Raw genomic sequence first — 23,947 nt, 5'->3', positions numbered from 1 at the left:
TATGAAGTTGAAATAAAGAGAGATTTTAATGAAGTAAAATGTGACTATTCTATCAGAGGATGTGTATCTGAAGAGGTGTTGTCCAAACAACAATTAGATCTTGACAGAAACCATAGGTACCCAAATATTAGTAACATATAGTAGCTGTAATTAAGTAGATACACAAATATTAGTAGCATATAGTAACTGTAATTAGGTACTCTTTGTTTGTTTTTGTAATGAACTATAAAAATCAACACATTCAGAAAGAAATACTTCAGAAAATTGATTAGTTACAGATAAATTTGCCTCACAATGTGCTGGATAGGTTGGATTCCAGTACCCACTGTTTTCCTAAAGTCTACTTAATGAATTGAAAATGTTTAAAGTGTAAAGTTCACTGGCAAAGAAAGAAAAAGCCTTGGGGTAGATGAAGCACACGAGTTACTTTATTTTCAATATCTATCTACTGAGCTATGAGAGTTTTTTATGTGCTTGCAAGAGGCTTCCAACACTGGTGATCAAAACATACTTGTTCAACTTTAACAAACTTTCCCCGGTCCAAATTTTTTGAGTCCTTTAAGGACATGAAATAGGTGTGAGGGTTACAAACATCTCTGCTCTTCATCAACATGGTGACAAGGAAGATTGTTGTGCAACTATGACAGTCAAAAATATACAGTTTCACTGCCCCTCTTCTACACAAACCACTTCCTTATCTCCTGTAATCCTTCTCTAAAACCTGATTAAAGTTAATTTTTGGACTGATTTGCAGGTAAGACACTACTCAGCTCTTAGGATTAATGCCAGTAGCCTACATCCCACAAGGCCTTGTGGCTACTCACAGACCTCTCTAGCCCAAAATACATGGTCCACAAAAAATGCAACATGTGCCTACAGTGTGTCTTCAACAACAGTGCAAGCAAGTGGTCCCTGGTGATTAAACCCTTACCAATGGACACCATGTTGCCTACCTTTGCTGGATGAGAGACATCATAGGAGACAGAGCTGGAGGCCTCAAGGACTTCCAATGAAGCTATCAGTCCTGCTCCCAGTCCATATCCTCTTTCCTCTGAGATCATCTTTAGAGAACAGCAGGAATTATTCCTCAGGCTACGATATACCCAGCACAGAGCCACCCTTGACATGAACACCTGTACTGGTTCTGCTCCTAAGCAAATTCACTCCATGTCTCACCTAGGCTCCTCTGTGTCTCTTCAGTTTTCTTGGACTCAGGGAGTGACAGCTACAATCATGTCACTGAAGAGAGGTAAAGGGAGGCCTGCCAGTTACTGACAGTTTTAGGTGGTAAACTATTTGCTGCCCTTTAGTCGATTGGTCTTTCTTACAGAAGTCTGCATCACAAGACCCACTTTGCACCTATATTCTCCTTAACAGAGCACACCCACAAAGTCCCACTGGACGGAAAAGATCAGTGAATAATAATGAATGTTCTTGTGTCCTACAGCTGGCAAACCAGCTCCTGTGTCTTGGCTGGTAACATGCATCTTCACAGCAGCCTGATGCTCCACATATCATGCTGTATAATCTGCTATGACATTTGAAACCTCAGAGTCTAATCCTTCTTAACTTCAGTTCAATTTTTTTACAGGTCCCCATGGTTTGTGGGCATTTGTGTTTGATGTTATTGATAGTTATGACATAGCCTGATAAAGTAAAATTTTCATTATGTGGGTAGGAGTACTTCTTTAACTTGTCTTTTATCCAGCGAGCAAAAATATACATTTGTATATGATTTAAACTTTATGTTTCTAGAAGATTGGAGTTAGTGGAGAGAATGAGGAAGTAACTTGGGCTTCATTTTGAACTGTTTAGTATAACTCCAGAGATGATGGGGATTTTGTGGAGATGATCGGGATCTGTTTGAGAGGATGTTGTGTTGCTAGGAGACACTAATAACAATGTACCATGAAAAATACCTGCTCTTTTTAAATCGCACTTTGGCTATGAAATGAATGAATAGAAAGTACATTAATGAACCAGGTTATCAAAAAATATCAAAGATTGTAAGAACACTTGTTTTCTATAGTGGAAAGCCAGTGTTAAGTGTAAAACTTTATGTGATTTCAACCAAAACATGTCATAAAGAGCAGAAGAGAAATTGAATCATTAACTGCTTGATTAGAGATACACAGATATCTTGAGTTAAGAACATAAAGGAAACAAGAATGGTAAAAAGGCTCATTCAGCTGTGTGACCGTTTCAACTTACAGCTGTTAAATCAAGTTCAACATGTACATCACAGACATCTTCATCCAGTGAATTGATTAAGGTTACAAAATATACTCTCTTCCTCTCTGTAGAATTACAGAAAGTGCAGCCAGAAAGCAGGTGAAGAGACGTCTATCTCATCCTAGTACCCAAGGAGATCAGTTAAATGTCCACCATCCCTGGCAGATCAAGCCATTTAAAACCCCTCAAATAATAGAGGTTCCTCCTCAAGCAATCTTGTCCATTGCTTCTCTTTTTCTGTTATTAGGAAACTTTTCCTACTGTTTGACCTAAATCTCTTTTGTCAAAGTTTAAGCCCATTGCTCCTTGATGTATCCTCAGTTGACAAAAAAAATAGTTTATTTCAATCCTCTTTTCAGCAAGTGTTTACATACTTGAAGACTCTTCTCATGTCTCCTCTCAGTCTTTCCTTCTCTAGACTAAATAATCCTAATTCTTGCAAAGTGCTTGCATCCATCATGTTTTCAAAGGCTCTGATCACTTTTGGTATTTGTTCTGGGAACTGTCCAGTACAAAGGTACTTTATGTAAAGATCAGATAACTTCTCCTGGACTTTGGATATAAGTGAATGAGAAAGAACACAGGTTTATTAGTTCATAGCCAAGGAGACTGGAGCAGGAATACTGTGCATATTTTGACAGCAAAACCTTACATTTTCAGGTCAGCAGTAAGTATTCAGTCTCATCTGTGATTGCTCATCACAAAAAATAAGAGATGCCTGAGAATGTCAAACAGAAAATAAGAGATACCTGTCAAATGACTTCTCAAGAGCAAAAAAGTCTAGATAAAAACAGTTATTTTTCTGGAAATAATCATTCTGAAAATGGAGATAAAGGTATTTCTATTTTCCCGTGTCCTCAGTTTTGCTGAGAATCTTCACCTTCAAAAGTTTTATAAATTAATTTATATCACCGTTGTGTTGTCATGTGTGGAAAATAGTGATGTTACAGTTTTAAGATTTTTAACTAAATAACATGCAGATTCATAATATTCCAATAGAGCTTCATACATTTTTTGCTTAGTGACACCACCAGTTCTCAGCAGCTATACTGATGTGATACTGTCCCTGTAAGGCCCTCTGATACAGTGGTATGAAAATAGTACAGCTCCATCTCCCTCATTTTCTTTTAAATGTTGACATTAAATGTGCAGTCAGTTAAGAAACAGAGAAATGGTATTCAAAAAAAATCAAATGACTGAGAAATCCAACAAATTAATTTCAGATTTCAAGCCGAAGCACAACTTGCACCAATCAATTCTGACTGTGTACAGTCAGGGGGTGTGTCCAGAAGGAAGAGTGCGTTGTGTGTATGGATGGTAGCATGCAAGGGCCCTGCAAATTCGTGGGAGTTCAATGATTCACAGTGCAGAACTGTAACTTGTATTGGCTGCCACATTTCATGAATAATGAATTAAAGTTCAAGTGGCAGCCTTACCTCATAAATTATTTCCCTATTTGTGTTAGTAGCAGAGCCAGGCTCTACAGTAACTAAATATATCTCACCTCTCACTATTTTAATTTCTCTTTTCTTTCTATAGTGATAGATTCTTGAAAAATCCAGACCCATCAAAACATTAGCAATTCCATGCTTTAAATGTCTTCACTTTTACAATGCAAGACGTGATTGAAAAAGTTTAAATATTATTAAAGGCAGTCAGATTACAACAAAATTGGAAAAAAGACACTGTACTTTTTGCCTTGTTGGAAATCTGCACTGAAAATCTTAAAAAAAAAGAAAAAGTTATTGGTGTAGTGACTAAAAGCTGCTGGCTCACTCCATTGCTGTTTTGGAGCATAGCTGCTGTCTTTCCCAGACAGAAAGCCCAGGATTTGTCCAGGAGCTGTTTTATCAAGGGTCTACTTACTATGCTATCACATTCAACTCACAGTATAGATGAAAGTAAGCTAGATTTGTCTAACTTCCCTCCAAGTGTAAGGACACTTAGACACTATCCCAGAAAGCCTTGCAGTTTAAGAAACACCCTCAGACCGGCCACTCAGACACATCTCATACACTCTTGTTGTCATGTAACAGTAATATATTGCCTGAGGGCTGTGAATAATCCTCCTTATGTACAAGTATTATGTCTGGGAAAAAAAAAAAAAAAGAAAAGAAAAATATCAGTGGGCCTGAAGATACCTCAACCTTTGGAAACTCACAGCTGAGTTTCTGGCCCGGGAGCAGGGTGGGTTTGACATTGACAGCATGCTCAGAGACAGGACTTTGACCCAGCACAGAGATTCTTGAGTCAGTCTTTAACATCTCGCACATCTGATCCTTAAGGAGGAGGAGAGGGGATGTGTCATCCCTGCTCAACAATAAGGTCAGATTTTATTGTCAGGCCCATGCCAGTATATTGGCTTTGAATGGCAAGATTGGTAGCTGCATGGCTACAGGGATGGTTTCTGTGAGAAGCTGCTAGAAGGCTCCCATATGTCTGATAGAGCCAAGACAGACCTGCCACTGGGAAAGGCCGAGCACATCAGTGATAGTGGTTCTGGGATAATGTATTTAAGAAAAGGAAAGGTCTGCTATGCAACAGCAGAGATGAGTGAGAATATCTAAGAGAAATAACTCTACAGGCACCATAGTCAGTGAAGAAGGGGAGGAGGTGCCTCAGCCCCAGAGCAGAGGTTCTCCTGTAGCAGACCCTGCCTCTACAGCCATGGAGGCCACAGGGAGCATAGGCCTACCTGCAGCCTGGGGAGGACCTCATGCCAGAGCAGCTGAATGCTTGAGGGAGGCTGACAGGACATCCACACTAGACAAGGTTTGCTGTCAGGACTTGCAAGTCCATGGGGGACCCAGACTGGAGCAGTCTGTGAATGAAAGACAGCACCCCATGAAAAGCACATGTGGACAGGACTGTTGCTGAAGAAATTTATAAAGAACTACAGCCAGTGAGAAGGATTCACCTTGGAAAAAGAGGACTGTGTCAAGTGGGAAAGAGAGTCTCCTGTGGGAGTGTGCAATGGCTCACATCACAGTGTCAGGCTATAACTACTTTCCTTATTTGGCATCCAAGTTCTTTTATTTGTTTAGGATTTTTGTTGGTTTGTTGGTTTTGGTGGGTTTTTTGCCAGTCTATTCCTCTTAGAATTTTATCATGACACTTCTTAAGCTTGAGATGAATGGTAGTCTTTTCACCACTTGTTACTGATTTGGGCTGAGCTCTACAAAAGTACAGATGAATTAAAAGCCAACCGTACCAATTCATTCTTGTGAATGGATCACTTCATACTTTCTTTTAGCTATGGTTCTCGAGATGGGGAGGTATCAAATAGTATGTTGAATAAGACTTTAACATGGCTTTATACTGCTTTATGGGTTTTTTTTTCTTCTTTATTGTTGTTTCAAGTACATTATGAGGTTCCAGGTGCTGGAGCTCCATAATGTATTTGTTCCCATCACTTCTCACATCATCATGACGCTGTATTTCTGGAAATTGTTTTCTTTTGCTAGCCTCCCACATCATGTAATATTTCAAATAGTGGTATGGTAGTATGAAAAACTGACTAAGAATCAAATCTCTGTGACAATGTAACAATGCAAAAAATTACAGCTTTATTTTATCAGTATGTTGAAGTGTTTTGCCTTGTGAAAAACATGTCAAACTATTCCTTTGAGTTCCTCCTGGCTTTAAAAATGAAATTTAAAATGCAATTGCAATAATTGTTTACTGCAGTAATTATCACACATTTAAGACCAGGGAGAGTGGGAACACACATTCTTGAGTTTTTTCTTCTACTCAAAATTCAGTACCTATAAAAGAGAGGTTTTTTTCTTCTCTGAGTTACCTCACCTCCAGTTTCATTAATTCATGTCTGACTAGAGCTAGTGTGCATCCTCCAGCACCATCTGCAGTTAAAATACAGATATCATCAGGCACTATCACTAGGAATAAGCACCAGAAGCCAGAGTTCCTGACAGGGATATGATATAATCTGTAAAGTTGATGTTAAAGCTCTAGTCACTTTTTACAGCGATGAAAGTGTAATTACTGTTTTTCACTCTCCTTCTCCCATGAAACTAAAAGAACAGCATGATATAAGAAACAACTTTCTCTAAGCTAGCTTTGTAAATGCAGTCTTTAATTATTAAAACTCCAAGAGCAATCTTTCTAGATTCATCTTCAAATAGAAAGGCTGACTCTCCACTGGAGAGCATAGGTGAAATAAAGAGGGAAGATCAGCCAGTAGGGAATTGATTGCAGGTCCTCAGTCTCCAACAGGTACCTTTCAGGGTACATTAACAAGTCATAAGGGTGACCTTTAAATGTTAGACTAGAGATGTAAGCCCAGCATGCTGCTACAGCCCAGCCCTGACACTTCCTTCTAGCCTCCTGCTTTCCCTTGCAAAAGCTAGTAGAAATGTGTCTGGAAATTCAGAAAAACTGAGGGGTGGCCATGAAAGCTGTTCTGTTCTTTACATCCGCAATTTTACTCTAGTAGGGATACCCCACTGCCAAGGGTAGTTGTCAGATAGTCTCACATTGCCTCAGAAAACCTGAACCTCTCAGTTCTGTGAGATTAATTGTGTCTGCAAGATCTTTACAGCACCCACCTCTCCACAGGAAAGAAAATAAAACTGATAAGTTGGTCTATGTTTGTAAGGCAAAGCTCACAACAGGAAACATTTTCAGTTTGTCACATTTATTCTTACACTTTGTCTTCAAAATGAGAGACTTCCTCCTGATTCTGCACTAAGGAACTGTTACAGCAAGGTGCGGTCTTGCACTGGGTTGCTAGAGGTGCTGGGGTTCCTAGTATGAAAAGTGATGTGGTCCCTGACAGATGACAGTCCAAAAATCCTTCATACAATCTGCAGGATGTGAGTTTTGCCATTTTCACCTGGCTACATGCCAGCTTAAAGATTCTTCTACCTACACATCCATCCCACCTCTTCTGATTTTTAAGAAAATAAGTCATTCTACTTTCATTTTACCTTCCTTAGATAAGCAGGATGTAAGTAGTAGCAGTATAGAACAAATAGTGACAAAAATAAGATTGAGAAGCAAAGGTAAGAAAAAGGCATGTCTAGTTACATGCATACACATACATATTGATGTACTTAAGAGAAAGTGAGAAGATATGCGACAAGAGGATGAGCAGTGCTGTCTGCCTCTCTCCTCTAATTAATTGACTTGCTGTCAGGGAACTGACCCATCCATACGCATTTGCCAGGTCAATAATTTATTTTTTCTGTCACTACTTAACGACTGTTCACCAGAGTGTTAAAAGTATCAATAAATCCAACTAATTTTATTAATTACATTAGTGATAGGCTCTAGTCAGCATAGAGAAGGAGAGAGACTTACTTTAAGTGCCTATAACCTGCAGTTTATATGTATATGGTGTTTAGACATTCACACCTCAGAGCATATTCAAAGCTGTGACTAATGAAGCTTTGGAAGAAATTTCTTTTATGGTAACTTTATTTCATAATTACTTACTATACAGTTTCTTGACTTCTCTGAATCTTTCTGTTTGTGGACTGCAATGGACTGTGGCACTTGGTACAGCTCTAGTCTGAACAGTCAGAAGTAGACTGGCTACCTGACTTCTGCTGCCTTGGAGCTCTTACGAAATGTTTTGCTGATTTACAAAAAAAGGAAAAAATATAGGTCAAGAATGGGAATGTAGTTTCTTCATCACTCTATTTCAAATGTTAAAATATTAAGCCAATGGCAATTAGCAATCTGAGAAGCTCAATGTACACTATGATCTTGGTGCTTTCTAATTTCCTTTGTACTAGCTTAAGTAAATGCTGTGAGCATGGTCTCACCAACTAGTTAGCCAAAACAAGATAGCAATTATTGTACTGAATCAGACAAAAGATCTGACAGATTTGTTTCTCACTCAAGCAGTAGCTAGCAATGGGCACCTTTGAAAGAATATAAGAGCAGGCAAAAGCAGCTGAAATTTCCTGCATTTACCTTCCCAAATGAGCAAGCCCTATTGTGCTTGATATCAGAACAGCAAAGTCCAGTTCCACTTTGAAGTCATATTTTACAGCATCTGCCAAAAAATTGAATTTAACTGTGTGCTGCAGGAAGAATCACCCATTCCCTGTTTTGAATCTCGTACTTGCTATATTCATTCATTACTATCCAGTTTGTGTTCTAAAGGGACAGTGAATAGCCACTCTATTTTCCCCTTTCTGTGCCAGACATAATAACTGTCTGTGGCATCTCCTTTCCCAGAGGCTCATTTCCCAGTCTCAGGAGGCTCCATCTCCCTAGTGATTCTTCAAACAGAGAATGTTTCACACCTTTTGGTAGCTCTCTTCTTTCTACCTTTCCTCATTCAATCGTAGCCCCTTTCAAACAGGAGGATAGAAGAACTGAAAGGAATATTGAAGGAGCTCCTGCATCCCAGATGTAGTGACACTGGGATGTCTCAGCTTTGCTCTCCAGTCTTTTTAAAGTAGTTCTTAATGCCCTGTTTAGCTTTTGGCCACTGATAAGGTCTGAGCTGACATTTTCATGTTCTTTTAAGATGTTTTTGCAGGGCAGTAAATGAAGGTGAATTCAAGTTGCAATCTGGTATGGAGGGCAAGAGGACTCATCTGTCAAAGGGGTTAAGCTGGCTGGAAGCAAGGATGCCACAGACAGAATCACTCACTGCAGGGAGTCAGACATTGTATATAATATGCAGGAGTATGATTCAGATGGAAGGCATATGAGAATATCTTCATGAGTGTTCATTTATTTATCACTTTGGAAAGCAGAAACATTACTAGCACAGAATTTACTGCAAAGATATTGCAGTATTTCACATTAGCAAAATTTCCTGATTTTAAAGTTTGCAGAGGAGATAACAAATGCTGCAATTATGTCCTGTAATAATTGTGGAACACAAAAATGGCTCAGGGGCCAGTTTTGGTAAACAGGACTGGCAGTAGGTGATGGGCATAAGGCCAGGCTGATGCATCCCATGCTAACACTCACAGGATGGGTGCTGCTGTAAGCATCTAGAAGGAATCAGTTCATGACACGTGTTTGCAAATGTCCTTGCAGAACTGCTTATGGTGGTAGGACTCTGCCCATTGCTCATGAAACATTTTTATATTTAAGCACAAATATATATACTTAAAAAAGCAAAAATTTGCCTTAAGGAGTACAATAAAAATTTCCCAATGTAATCTACATTTCAGAGTCCATCACTGCACGTAGAAGGATCATTCTTCCCATCTATATGTGTCAATTTCTTTTTGTCTGCACTGAGATCGAGCTGCTAGTTCTTTGTTCAGTCAGTTAACATCATTATATCTTTTTGCAACCCTTCTCCATGAGGCTAGTGCAGTGTTTCCAGTCTATTTGAGGAACTACAAAGCTCCTGCCTGCCTCTCTTGCTTACAGCAGACTTTGGCTACCTCTTTGACTACAACAACTCTGAGTAAGGCACAGAAGTTCTTAAGATCAGGACTAGTGATGAAGGTTTGGAATAACTCAGTCACTGCTTCTCCCAAACCAATTCTAATGGTATCTTTAAATGTCTTGTATCCTACTTAAAACAGCACTACACAGGTCTTTAATATATTTTCCAGGGGAAAATTATACTGTGATAGAAAGACTGACACATTTGTCTTAAACACTCTATTTAAGCACAGTACCTATACAAATAGATGGAAATGTAGCTACAGACAAATGACCAGTAGAGATCATGCAAATTTGAAACTATAATTCAAATCATACAAGTTACTATATCTCCTTTTAGAAAGTACTATTTCTATCAGCTTTGCCATAAGTGTGACTCAGTGAGTTGCAGATCAAGTCAAATACATGAGAAAGAGCTGAGCAAAACTAGGGGGCATTTTTGTATTGAACAATTTGTCCTGAGGAAAGTCTGTCCTGACTTTACCAATTGATTATACTCCTTTCTTCAGAAAGAGCAAGGAGGGTCTGGGGAATCACAGACCAGTCAACCTCATCTCACTCCCTGGGAAGGTGAAGGAGCAAATCCTCCTGGAAGCCCTTTCCAAGCAATGAAGGGCAAGGTGATTGAGAGTAGTCAGCAGGATTTATGAAGAGGAAATCATGCTTGACCTACATGAAACCTTCTATGGCAAAATGACAGGCCCAGGGGATGACAGGACAGCACTTGATATGGTCCTGAGCAACCTGGTCTACATGACCCTTCTTTGAGCAAGGGGTTGGACTATATGATCTCTAGAGCTGTCTTCCATCATCAATTATTCTGTGAGTTTGTGAATCCTGAGTTGCTCCTCACATAACAATTTTTTCTTGTGTTTTGATAGTACTCAATGTGCAAGGACAATAAAGAGGTATTTATCCATCAAAGCTTTTGTCTTCCAGGAACTCTTCCCTAGAAACTACTCCATCTAAAGATTGCTGCACTTTTTCTTCAGTCCCAGGATGCTTTTAATGTCATTGTCACAGATGGAAGCATGGGCTCAGTGGACAGTATGGGGAACAGAGCAGAGACAATGTCTATTTAAAGGTTGCAAAATGTGTATTTCTTTCCTCTGGTATTTGATATATCTGTCACAAGACAGGACTTTGAAGAACAAAATAATATGTTCCAAAAAATAGGTGTTGGTAATCAGAGTAAAATACTGGAACAATGCAGACATTTTAGAGGGAAAAAGAGGCAATGAGCAAATACTTCTGTTTCTTCCTCCTCCCACCACCCAAAAAAACCCCCATCCAATATTTTTCAAGACTAGAGATATCTGAAAAAGTAATTAGAGGAAAAAAATCCCTAAATATATTTCAGAAGATTATGTGTTAACCTTTTCCTCTTCACTTATGTGTGTATTTCCCACAGATAAATTTATAACTTAGTTTCAAGCACAGACTTTAAGATATTCAGTCTGATTTGATGTCCTGAAATGATAGGAACTCAATAGAGTTGATTTCGCCTTCTATTTTTCAATTTTTTTTGAATCCTTTTTTTACCACATGAATTTTAAGTTCAAACAAAACAGAATCCTTAGAGTGCGATTCCATTGAAATCACTTTTCCTTACTTTAAGGCAAAATCACTGATTTTTACAGGCTTGCAAAACCTCCATGAACCCCTGTAGTTTCACTTCTTAGCAAGAAAGGCCTGGATGTTGAAAAAAAATTGAAAATGGACAAACTTATAGGTCTCCTGACCTGACTCACTGCTGTAGATCGATGTAGTTTTACTGTGTTATTTCTGCTGTTTATAAAGCTTCACTAGTTTCTTAGTTTTACTAACCTAAGCAGATGAAGTATTGTCCATGCTTTTTGTTATGTAAAACTGAAACACTGACTAAATTGAAAAAAATGAATGTTTGCTTCACACTTTCAGAACTGCTACTATAACTGTCAGGTCCTAAAATACTCACATCTAGAAATCAGACGCTTGAAAGCACGATGTTCTGGGTACAGCTAGTTAAATGTAGTTGTGATTACAGAAAGCATTTCCCATATAGTCAGCTGCCCTGTGTGCTTCCACTGAGACAAATTGTTCAGAAAAGTTTGATTCAGGCACTTTAATAGTTTATGATTAAGCAACTTTCATTAACTAAGAAATATGCAGATGTCTTTCCCATTGCTCAGGAAAGATTTGTGTTACCAGTATCTACCAATTGTGTTACCAATAACTTACAGTTATGTATTAAAATCTCCAAAAGTAGCAACAATTTTGTCTCAATGTGTTTATTACGAACTACTCAAATTATCAACATCTTCATTAATGACCTGGATGACGGGACTGAGGGTACTCTCAGTAAGTTTGCTAATGACACCAAACTGGGAGGACTGGCTGATTCCCCAGAAGGCTGTGCTGCCATTCAGTGGAATCTCAACAGGCTTAAGAGTTGGGCAGAGAGAAACCTCATGAGGTTCAACAAGGACAATTGCAAAGTCCTGCATCTGGGAAGGAACAACCCCATGCACCAGTACAGTCTAGGGGTTGAACTGCTGAAGAGAGGGGTTGCTCTGCAGAGAGACCTGGGAGTCCTGATTGACAATAAACTAACCATGAGCCAGCAATGTGCCCTTGTGGCCAAGAAGGCCAATGGCATTCTGGGATGCATCAAGAAGAGTGTGGCCAGCAGGTCGAGGGACGTTCTTCTCCCCCTTTACTCTCTCCTGGTGAGGCCACATCTGGAGTCCTGTGTCCAGTTCTGGGCTCCTCAACTCAGGAGGGACAGAGAACTTCTGGAGAGAGTCCAGTGCAGGGCCACCAAGAAAATCTTTAATATGAGGAAAGGCTACGTGAACTGGGGCTGTTTAGTCTGGAGAAAAGGAGAGTGAGAGATCTTATTAATATTTACAAATATCTAACGGGTGGGTGTCAGGAGGTTGGGACATCCCTTTTTCCTATTATATGTAGCAACAGGACAAGGGGTAATGGGATGAAGCTGGAACACAAAAAGTTCCATTTAAACATAAGAAAAAACTATTTCATTTAAACATAAGAAAAAACTATTTCACTGTAAGGGTGAGGAAGCACGACCACAGGCTGCCCGGGGAGGGTATAGTTTCCTTCCTTGGAGGTCTCCAAGACCTGCCTGGACATATTCCTATGCGATCTGATGTAGGTTGACCTGCTTGAGCATGGGGGTGTAAAGTTCCCTTCCAACCCCTACAATTCTGTGATTCTGTGATTCTTTGATCTGAGGCCTGAACAACAGTAGGTATGTATTTGGGTCACAACAACTCCATGGAATACTACAGGCTTGGGGTAGAGTGGCTGGAAAGTTGCCTGGGAGAAAAGGACATGAGAATATTGGTTGCCAGTCATCTGAACATGAGACAGCAGTGTTCCCAGGTGACCAAGAAGGCCAATGTCATCCTATCTTGTATCAGAAATAGTGTGGCCAACAGGACCAGGGATGTGATTGTCCCCCTTGTGGTGGTTTAGCCAGGTGTCCACAAAGTTATAATATCACTCCCTGACTAAACTGGAGAGGACAGAGAGAGAAATATAACAAGTCACTTGTGAGTTAAGGACTGAGAGATCACTCAGCAATTAGCATCATGGGCTAAACATACTCTACTTAGGGAGAAAAAGATTTGATTTATTAAAGGAACAATAAGAACAGTGAGATGAGAAATAAAACTGAATCTTAAAACACCTCTTCCCACCCCTCCCTCTTCCCAGGACTGTCCCTCTCTCCCCTCAGCAGTGCAGGTGATGGGGAATGGGGGTGATAGTCAGTTCATTACAGATGAACTTTGCCTCTGCTTCTTCTCAGAGGGAGACCTCCTCATGCTTCCCACTGCAGCATGAGGTCCCTCCCCACAGGACATAGTCCTTCATGAACTTCTCCAGCATAGGTCCTTCCCATGGGCTAAAGTTCCCATGGGAATATAAACACTCAGGCTTACCACCACGGAAAAGCAACCCCTAATGACTAAAGTTAATCTATCAAAAGAGATATATAAGTCTTAACTGGAACAAAAGGAGGATTAAAAAACATGACAGTCAGCTAGATCTTCTCTTTTTTTTGTTTTTTTTCAGGGTGAAGAAACCTGAACTTCAGAGACCTCATTTGTTTACAACTGGAAGTAATAGGCTTTTTTCATGGGCTCTCAGAACAAAGTCCTTTGTAAATATGTCAGCTGTTCTGTCCTATATCTTCTCCCTCATGTTCTCTTATCCATTTGTATGACCTCCTTTTGCAGCACTAGGGTGAGAGTAAAGGAAGAATACTGGACAGAACAGCCTTCAAGTTGGGGTAGTGAGGAGTTGGATGGGGAAGAGAAATCTGGGAAGAGCAATATATCGCAAACTGAGGACCCAAGTTGCTTTTACAGAACTGTGAGTCTCCTGTGCTGAAGGTGATACTTTAGAAACCTGAAGTGCTGCTGTAGCTGTTGCTTCTGGGCTTCTGGCTGCAGAATGTGTTCAGTCTGGCACGCCAGGACCTTTTGGTACGATGTTGCTATGCAGGGAGCTTAATTGGTTTGGGGAGTCTTTCTGTCTCTGAGAATGCTGTCTGCCTGCAAACTCCTCCAAGGGCAAGCTGCATTTCATTATGTTTTGCTGTTAATCCAAAATGATGTATAGGAGCACGTACATTGTGAAGAAAATACAAAAAACAAAGATACCATGCTTCTTCCTTGGTTTGCTTGTCAGACGTAGTTATGTTACTGGTCAGGTCACATTGTAAGCACTGTTTAACTTACAGAAATATTGAGGTCATTCTTCAGCAGCTCTAGTTGTCAACCAGGAGGTAAAACCAAAAATCAGCTGTTAGGTCTGTGAAATGGTCAAAAAGAGATTCAAACATGTTCAGCACTTGAAGTCTCACAGGAGAGCCGTATTAATAAAAAACCTGTAAACTGAAGAATGTCGTTTTCCTTTTGCTGTTGCCACTGCCTAGTAATATTTCAGTGTAAGTTCAGTTTTACAGAACAATAAAGCTGCAGATTAGCAATTAGACAAGAGGGTAATTGCACTGTGTCTGATCTGCACCAAGTAACAAAAGTATCCTAAAAAACATCTATCTATAAATAACTAAACCCATACAAATAAACCCACATGTTTTACAAGCAAAAGTGAAGAATATTTCACATTTTAAACTTAATCTTCAAAGCAGAGTACCAGAGAACAGGGAGATAGCAAGTGATGCGGTAGTGCTCTCTGGTGGAAGCTGAGCACCAGGCGACTCACCGGGAGAAACCATCCGTGGTTATGCGAAGTGTCAGCTCAAGGAGCGCAAGCTGCCAGAAATCGTGTACTCTGTAGAACTATTGAACCATCTGAACTGCAGATGATAAGGGAAGCTGCAAAACTGTTTCAGAGGAGAATGGAGTTTGTGATTAGCAGGTGTGGGAGAGGAGAGGATGGAACAGGGGGATGTATCATTTATGATGAAATGAAGTTTAGGCCTGTATTTGACAGGATTTTCAAAAGGCATTCTTTCTCATATAGGAGATCCAAGACCTCATCATGCCACTGCATTTGGAAGCTTCTCCATTCAAAATCAGAGACATAAATATTCCTGTGTTTTTAATTTCTATTTTCTACACTTAGGAAAACAAATGCAGAACTTGCAGATGTAACAGACAATATATCACCTAATCATAAAAAGGTCTTACTGTTACTATTTTTAAAGTATTCATAATTTTCAACAAAACATGGAAAGTTATAAGTCAAAAAGTGTAAATTCTGAGTCTGGATACTTTGGTTCATTTCTTGGCAAGAACATCTCTCTATCTTTGAGTAAAAAGCACAACCCTGGCTTTATCAGTAGGAGATATCCCAGAGATAAACAATTGGGATAAACATGCAAATAAATAAATCAGATATACATATACATGTATAAGTTCTTAGAATTTATTTTAGAGTACTTAATAGCATTAGTGCCTACAGGCAGCAAATGAGATAGCTCAACGCCTCATTACTGTTTAACTCCAGAATACAAAGAAAGATCTTTCTTGTGCCAAAGGGCTTAAATGCTAAGTAGAGATGACAAAAGAAGAATAAGCATAAAGTATTATTATCCCCTTTAACAGAGTTGAAATTTAGGTATAAAGAGCCTGAGTCAGCAAACCACATAAGCACATACTTAAGCATATTCTGTTCTTGGGATATTTTTATATATTTTGTTGAATGGAAACAGCATTAAGTACATTCCTATCATTTTCATTGGATGAGGGTAATTTAACTTGTTTACACTTAGAAAGGACTTCTGAGGCAAAAATAAGACATTTCCTGGGAGCGGTCCTTTCTAGATCCAGTACCCCAAAGCTCTTAATCTGGAAGTTTTAGTCACCCAAGGCAACCTATGCAGAGTAAGTAACTGGATTTAGTAAAATTATCAACATGAAAAGACCTATAATAACCTACCCCAAAATGTATGCTGGGATCATGGCAGGAAAATTATAAGGGAGATGTTTAGGACGGAGAGCACTACAAAACTGCAACGGATGATTCCTTCACCAGAATGCCATGGTTTGTTTCACTATTTGCTGTATAAATTAATCTTGGCTGAGGATTAACATGAAACAAACGTGTCTTACAGTGATATCTGCCAATATTTAACGGGATCTCATGCAAACATTTTTCCCTTTTACTTTCATTAACTCTGTTTCAAGGACCCGTGTCCCTGAACACAGGAGATTCAGGGTAATGAAAATTTGTGTGTTTCTTCTTCTCTCTCTGGGAATTAAACAATAAACCAGCAAATCAACATAAAATGGAAGCATTATCTCCATTTTCCAGAGAATACTGATAGCCTAGAGGAAGCAACAGAGCACAAATGTACTTAGAAGAAAAAGAGAGACTTCGTATTTCTAGATAGAGTTGGAATAACTGAACTCTAGGTTAAATTTTTACAGGATTTTAAAAAGTGTTCACTGGAGCTAAAGCATCTTTATGGAGATTAATGCAATAACATCACAGAAATTTGAACCTTAAACAACAAGGAAATTGTTAAAAGCTTCCATTTGACTTTGTGTTGTTATTTCTACCGAACATCCAGAAAAATTTGCTCTTGCTTGCAGGCAGACCAATTTTATTGCCTACATGTTTGGTGGTATTGGTGGCTTGGAGAATTAGGTCATACACAGTTACCAATTTGCTTTTACCTTCCAACTCTCAGTTCCTCATAGGATGATCACTTTCTTTCTTTCCCAGATTTCCAGTCACTGACCAGTAAAGATAACATCACCAGAAATTAAAATTAATTACGATTTTCATGAAAAACAAATCTGCATGTATGCCCTTAACATAATGTTTTGTATTCATCTAAAATAATTTAGAAACTGGACCTTTCAATTTATGCAAACAAGATGAATGAAGAAGTATTTTGCTGGAGCTGAAGGAGTTGCCTCTTCACAGCCCATCTGTTACTTCTGAGACATGTGAAATAGTTTACCATTAAGCTATATGGTGATTCAAACGCAAATGTATGTTTTCTGTAGCTCTTTGACATAATTTTTCTGTCTATGGATTGAGATACAGGTTACTGACTTTGTCTATTTACCCATCAGTGGTTTTGGAAGATGCACAGGAATTATTTTTTTCCCGAAAAGAACTTGTTTTCCAGGCAGAGAGATGAAATCCCACTGCAAGGATCCTTTCTGTACTGTGATGCAGGTGCCATAATGTAAACGATTTAATTTTTACTAAATTAATTCTGTAAATGGAGAAGAAATTATTCAAGGGATGCCCTTGACAAAATCGGTACATGCACTTCTGCAAGTTATTTGCAGAAAAATTAGATGCAGCAAGTGGAAACTCAGCCTGACTTTTGTTTGTGTTACCACATGATGGCCACATAACCCCAACGATATGGGCTGCTGTGGTAGTAACAGTGAGAAAGCTTTTGTATGCGTCCCATACAAGATATTTCATATTTCATGCACACTAAAGGTCTTCTGTTCACGTCTTACAAATTGACCAACATCTTCTAAACACTCAGGTAATATAATTCCAAGAAGTATGAATTTTGATTATTGAACAAGTTATTTAGACTGAAACCATTTGTAATCTAAATACTAGAAATATAAACATAAATGAATAGGAATTGAAGAATATCTTGTAGAAATCAACAAACTCTGTTTTTTGAGTTCTGAAAATTTATTTACATTATTTACATTTTATTTTTAATAATGAAACTATATTACATAAGGATCACAGATGTTTTATTGATGCACTCATTACATCAGTTTCTGCATTAAAATTGGTTTACTTTAAAACAACCAAAAAGGCCAAACATATAGAAAACAGGGGGAAGTCTACCTGGTAGACTTTTAACTGAAATTAATTTAAAATTGTTTATACTTAGCCTAGGAATAGTTTGGTATGCCTGGGGGAAAAATCAACCCCCCCCCCCCCCCTAAAAAATGACGTCTTTTGGCCAGGAGCCTGTCCCTTAAACAAGGTGGGGACATGAGGCAACTGAAGCACATTTGTCATAGGGTACTGTGGCATTACCCCCAAAACAAAATATTTTTTTTTTGACCAAAGCCCAGAATATGTTCAAGTTAAGGTCTTTTCCTTTTTTGGGTCTAAGTAAGTATTGACAGCTTCCATGGAGAGCAAGCGGTAGTCTCAAAATACTTCCCGTCTCAGTTTTGTTCATCGGAAATAAATGACAAAATGTGAGTTTTGATCTATTCATAAAGTCTGAGGAATTGTCTCAAATAAAATTGGAAAATTTGTTGTTTAAAAGCAACCTTATTTAAACTTATTAAAAGCCTGTAGCCTGCAACACTATGTGTAGTAAATAACATCAGTAGGAAGAGCTTTCAAAAGGACTGTCCCAACTTCATCTTAGACTGTGCAACCTGGTGGAGATGATCCAGCTTTTACATGGCTGCCTCTTGCAGATTCCAGAAGCAAGGCACAGCCAAATCAATGCCTGCCTCGAATCAAGCTGGGACAATAGAATGCAGATTTGACAAGATCACAGAATCACACATGAGAGTTTCCTCTGTGGCAATGTCTCATTCTCACTAACTCATGACCTATTGCGTGGTACATGATGACAGAGCCCTTTCCACTGCCTTTTTGTGTTGCAATTCTTCCCAGGTGATTGAAGCTTCTTAAGAAAAATATGAACTCACTATCAGCACTAACATGGTATAGTTTCCTTCCTCACTGCAAAGAGGACAAATCACAGTCTAAAGTGGAATGTGGGATGAACCCAGGTCACTAGGTGGGTTTCATAGCCCAAAATTCAGGTACCTAGGTAACTATCTGGTAGGGATACACTACTTTCTGTGAACATACTTTATGTGGAAGTCCAAATCTACACTACATTTAAAAAAATCTGTTGGTAGCTTCACGGGGAAAGAAATCATCATGAAGATAATGAATTCACTGATGGACATAGTTATTGAGCCAAGGAAGTGACGACAGGCAACATGCAGATGGTGATACCGTGGATGATTTCTGCCATGTCACAGGGTCAAATTTATGGTGCTGGAAAACACTGAGAGACTATCACCCCACAGCTTTCCCACACCTTTTCTCCAGGATTTTTGTGCCAAGCTATAGAGTCACGAGTTTTAGAGCCATGAGAAATTCAAGTTCTTTCTGAAATGGCTGTGTAGCAATGAGCATTGTCTCAGAAAACTGGAATCACGTCTTGTGTATTCCTGAGAAAATGCCATCATTGAGAAGAGATGTGTTTCAGGGAAATACTATTATTGTTTCAGGTTGCCCCTTTGTGTATTCTGTAAATCTTCAAAGTGATTGTGACTGTAATTCATCTGGGCCGTGGGCAGAAGGAGACATTTCTCCCAAGAGGCGGACAGACTACATGTGTGTGTGGTCCAAGAGAAAGCAGCTTTAATCATGCACTGAAAGTAATAGGCATTGTACTGTGACTAAATTTACTGTGCTTTCTGGCAGACTCTCTGTGGGGAGAAGTGGTGCATTTCAAGCTCTAATCTTTGTTTTGTCTGTAGTTTTTCACTCTTTCTATACTAACTTGATACTAAGGGCCCAATCTTCACAAAATGGGGCCCAAAGTCAGCATCTCCTTCTGCAAAATTGAGTACCTAGCACATATGCATCTGAGTACAAAACAGGAGTGACTCTCAAAGACCTCTAGACATATGGCTCTGCAAAGTTCCTTTTTGCTTTCATGTATGTTAAAGGTTTTACACAGTGTAGTTATGTTTCTGAGAATAAGATGCTGACTATTTAGTTCAGGGATACATGTTATTCTCATCTCATTGCCAAAAACAAATGAAAAATTGAAGTACAAGCACAGCGCCAACCCTGCAGTTGAGTCCCCAGCTCAGCTTTTCTACAGATTTAATTGGCAAGGCAGCAGTCTTTTCAGATCTTTTTAGATTTGATCATCCTCTTTGTACAAAATTAAGAGAATTAAGGCCAAATTCAAGCATAAAATAACATCATAAGACCCTCATTGTCCTTGTGAAATGGACAAACATGATGTGTTTTTCTTCAGTTTGATTTATACCACCAGCATTTGGAAGCAGAGTCATTGTTTGGCTGAAACTGCCAAATGTTTTCTGTTTAATTACACAATGCAACCACAAACTCTCCTAGGAAAATATTTCTTACATATGTATTTATTTATTTATTTCAGTTGATGAGATACTATCAAATAACTAGACATATTTCTCAGAAGAGCAAGTTATTCTTGAAGATGCAGTATTTATAAGCAATGTAAAAAAATTGGAATTGTATGGTTTGGATTTTTTTTTACATTTGTCTGGGAACAAGATATGAAGTGTATGAGTGAAGTGCAGAAAACGGGATCTTTTTTTAAATTTTAATCACAGTAAGTACAAAAATCGATAGAAGAATAAGGAGATTATGCTGTAGTGAAGCTGTGTGTCATTTTATGCCACAAAGAGCAAGTAAGGGATGTTAACACGCTTCCTCATTCTTCCTTTTCTCCGCCTGTCCTTCTGTCCTGCTCACTGTCTGTCACAGCCAGTCCATCCTGTCAATCTGGAATTTGACTTTACTTAGCTCTGAAGAGAAGATATCTCATTGTCGTAAGATGTAACTAGAGCAAGTAATTTAGAATCTTTCAAAGGTAAATTGTACTTTTATGAATAAAAACATAATCTGAAGTTATATTATCTCGAGTCATAAGTATAATTCTTTAGGGCATAAACCAATCACCAACAGGCTTGACAAAGGAATGTCTTCAGGCAGTGTATTATTACCAGTGATGAGTGATAAGTTATGTTATTTTCCATACAGAGGTACTGACTTGCAGTCAAAAATGATCTTTTAATTTATTAGAACAACATGACACAGAAGAAAAAAGCACGTGTTTCCAAGAAAGACAGTATCTTGTACATAAAGCATCCACTCAGTGTGGACAAGGCAACAGGCACAGTGCTTGGAGTCACTTTTCAGACAGCAGACAGTTTTCAGATTTAAAGGAACATTGAAAAGTAACCTTAAATTTATCACTAAAGAAAGCAAACCTGCTGATCAGAAAAGAGAATTCTTTCCACTCTAAAAATATTACTTTCACACTCTTTAGCTTATATCCTCTGAAGGTTTGGGATTCCACTGCTTTTGTGGTGAAAAAGGCAGCTTGACCCTGATAATTCCTTCTCCCTCATTTCATTTTTCACAGGTCTCAGGGGCTTTGAGATTAGTAGTTCCACTCCTGACCATCACCTCACCTCTTGTCAAACAAAACATCTTCTCAGGACACTCAGAAAATGGCACTGGCAGCCAGAAGCTGCTGAGTGCCCATAACCACTATGAGGCAGATGGATAACAAAAGAAAACTGGTATTTTCAAATAAAAAATTGTGAGTTGCGCTGTGGCATGGCTGTTGCCATGGATGGGCTGCTGGTGGAGGTGATGGTGGTGTTGAAAGACCTTGTGCCCTCAACCCCCACACACAGGGGTGTCCTTCAGCAGTAAAAAAGGGAAGAAGTCCCTGGCCAGGGCTAAAGCAGTAGAGGGTAGCAGAACAGATTCTGAAGGCATCCCAAGACGGCACCACATGTAGAGTAAGATCAAAGTCCTCATGGACAGAGTCAGTCAAGCCCCCAAAACACAGGCTCCACTGTTTAACCTTCCCCTGTTCCTCTCCTCCCTGTGCAATTTCCTGAAAAAGGGTGTATCATTCAGTATTTTTAAATAGATTACACGTCCCTCATCGTTATTTTAATTTTAAAATGTTCTGTAAAACTAATTATTTTTAATGTTGCTTAAAAAAAAAGGTGTGGTAAAATAATATTTTTAACTCTAGCAGTTTAAATTGAGAATTCTTATAAAATTACCAGCAGTCTTTTGAACTGCAGCTCAGAAAGATATTTCCTTTTATGACATTCACTCCCTTCTTTATATAATATTTAACCCATGGAGCTGTAAAGGTTATACGAGCTGCATACTTTGGAAGGTTTATTTCTCATTCCACTGTTATGACAGGCAAATAAGTGACCAAGTAAGTAGAGTTAAATAAATGAAGCCAGAGAAACACAAGCCAAAGTGAAGTATTGCTTATTCTTAATCCTGCCTCATTTGGGGCACTTCTTTGTGAGAATCTCAAAGTAGCTGAAGATCCCATCAAAGAAAAGCTAGTTATAGAGAACTTATCCCAGACGCTCATGTGATCAGGTAATGTACTTGATTCACACAAACAGGTAATCCACAAGGCTGCACTCTAGACAGTTAAGTGGCTTTAACGTAAACTCCTATTCAGAGGGCTGGAAAGCAGATAAAAGCCTCATTTGTCTTCTGAGCCCTCACTGAAAATCTGCCCATTATACAGTGCAGACCCATGTGGAGGTCACTGATGCCTTTTTGATGTGGAGGACGGCGCACTTTTTTCAAGGAGTCAATGGCTGGTGTGCTCCCAGCTCAACCCACCTGCTCCCCATAGCAGAATCAGACCCTGGGCAGGGGCTTTGCTCTGCTGCCCAGTGTCAGCAAGCTGCAGCGACTGCTCAGTCGTCCCAAAGGCTTTGCCAAGGGAGAACACATCCCTCAGTTCACAGACAGATCAACAAAGGTTTGCTTATGGTTCCTGTGAAAAAGAGTTTTTTTGTGTAAGGATATTTATCATGCACTCGTGTCATCGTTTCTGGTGACAGTTGTGGCACGGACAGCGTACAGAGTCTTTTGTCTGTGAATGTTAAAGTTTCTTTGAAGACTAGGCATGAAATATATCACAAGTTTACTGATAGAAGAGCTGGAATGACTTCATAAAAGGAGAGGATCACAGAAACAGACACATAACTGTTTGTGATCTCTGTTTATAAAATAAAGCTATGTTCAAAAGTACAAAACTAAACAAATTTTGCATTTGTTCCAGTGGTCTGAAGCTGGGACCCAATCCACCCCTCAGTGAAGCCAGCAGGACTCTTCCTCTTGTCATCAATGAGCTTTTCATCCAGCCTCTGAGAGGTCTTAAGTTATTTGTGATTAAACTTATTTCTTGATAATTCAGACAGGTTTTGATGAAGTTGCCATGCTCCATCACCCTCAGGCCAGAGCTTCTAAAAGGGATGCAGGTACCCAGAGCCATTTCCCTGGGAGCAGGGATGGCTGTTCCTCCTCCCAGGTGGCTGCCATGTAAAGTGATAGGATAGTGTCAGCCTCTCCATCTCCACAGCCTCACCCTCTTATGACTCAGGAAAGCATTTATTTCAAACTTGAATTTTTGCAAGTCTTGTTGATACTTCCATTTTCTCTGAATGTCAACTGTTCTAGGACTAGGTAAACTATCTGACAAAAGCCACCAGAGTTTTGGTTATATCTTTAAAGTGGTGTGCCACAAACCAATTTATGATTAATGATTGCCCATGTCATCTAACAAAGCTGAATCTGGCACCATAATGTTAAAAGCAGATACTGGTAGGTCACGGAGATAGGTAAATGCCTGTTCAAAATCCACATTGTGGAAATCCTTTCATTTAAAAAAAAAAAAAAAAAAAAGTGTTTCTTTTCCACTAGGAATACTCATCAAATTTGGGGCAATTTGTGCTGCTGCTGCTGCCATTAAAATATACAAAATATGTTTCTGAATGAAATTAATTAATTAGTTTGTGATTCTGAGCTTCTGGAAGCAAAAGCTCAAGTGAGTTGCCTGCCACTGAGATATGCTACACCAATTCTGCAGTTTTAAAACCCTTCATAATCGTTTGTGTTTGCTGGTGGGGGCAGCCCACCCAGCATAAAAGGCATGCAAACGATTTTAACAGACAAGTTTTGTGTTGACTAAAGTTTTCAGTGTTAAACTATCCAGAAAGATTTAGACAAATTTTTCCCTATGGTAAAATGCATATGTTAGTTTAAAGATGAAGAGAAATGA

The sequence above is a fragment of the Colius striatus genome, chromosome 1 (genome assembly GCF_028858725.1).
Source record: "Colius striatus isolate bColStr4 chromosome 1, bColStr4.1.hap1, whole genome shotgun sequence".
NCBI lineage: Eukaryota > Metazoa > Chordata > Aves > Coliiformes > Coliidae > Colius > Colius striatus.
The sequence above is the reverse complement of the archived record's forward strand: the minus strand, read 5'-3'. Positions refer to the sequence as shown.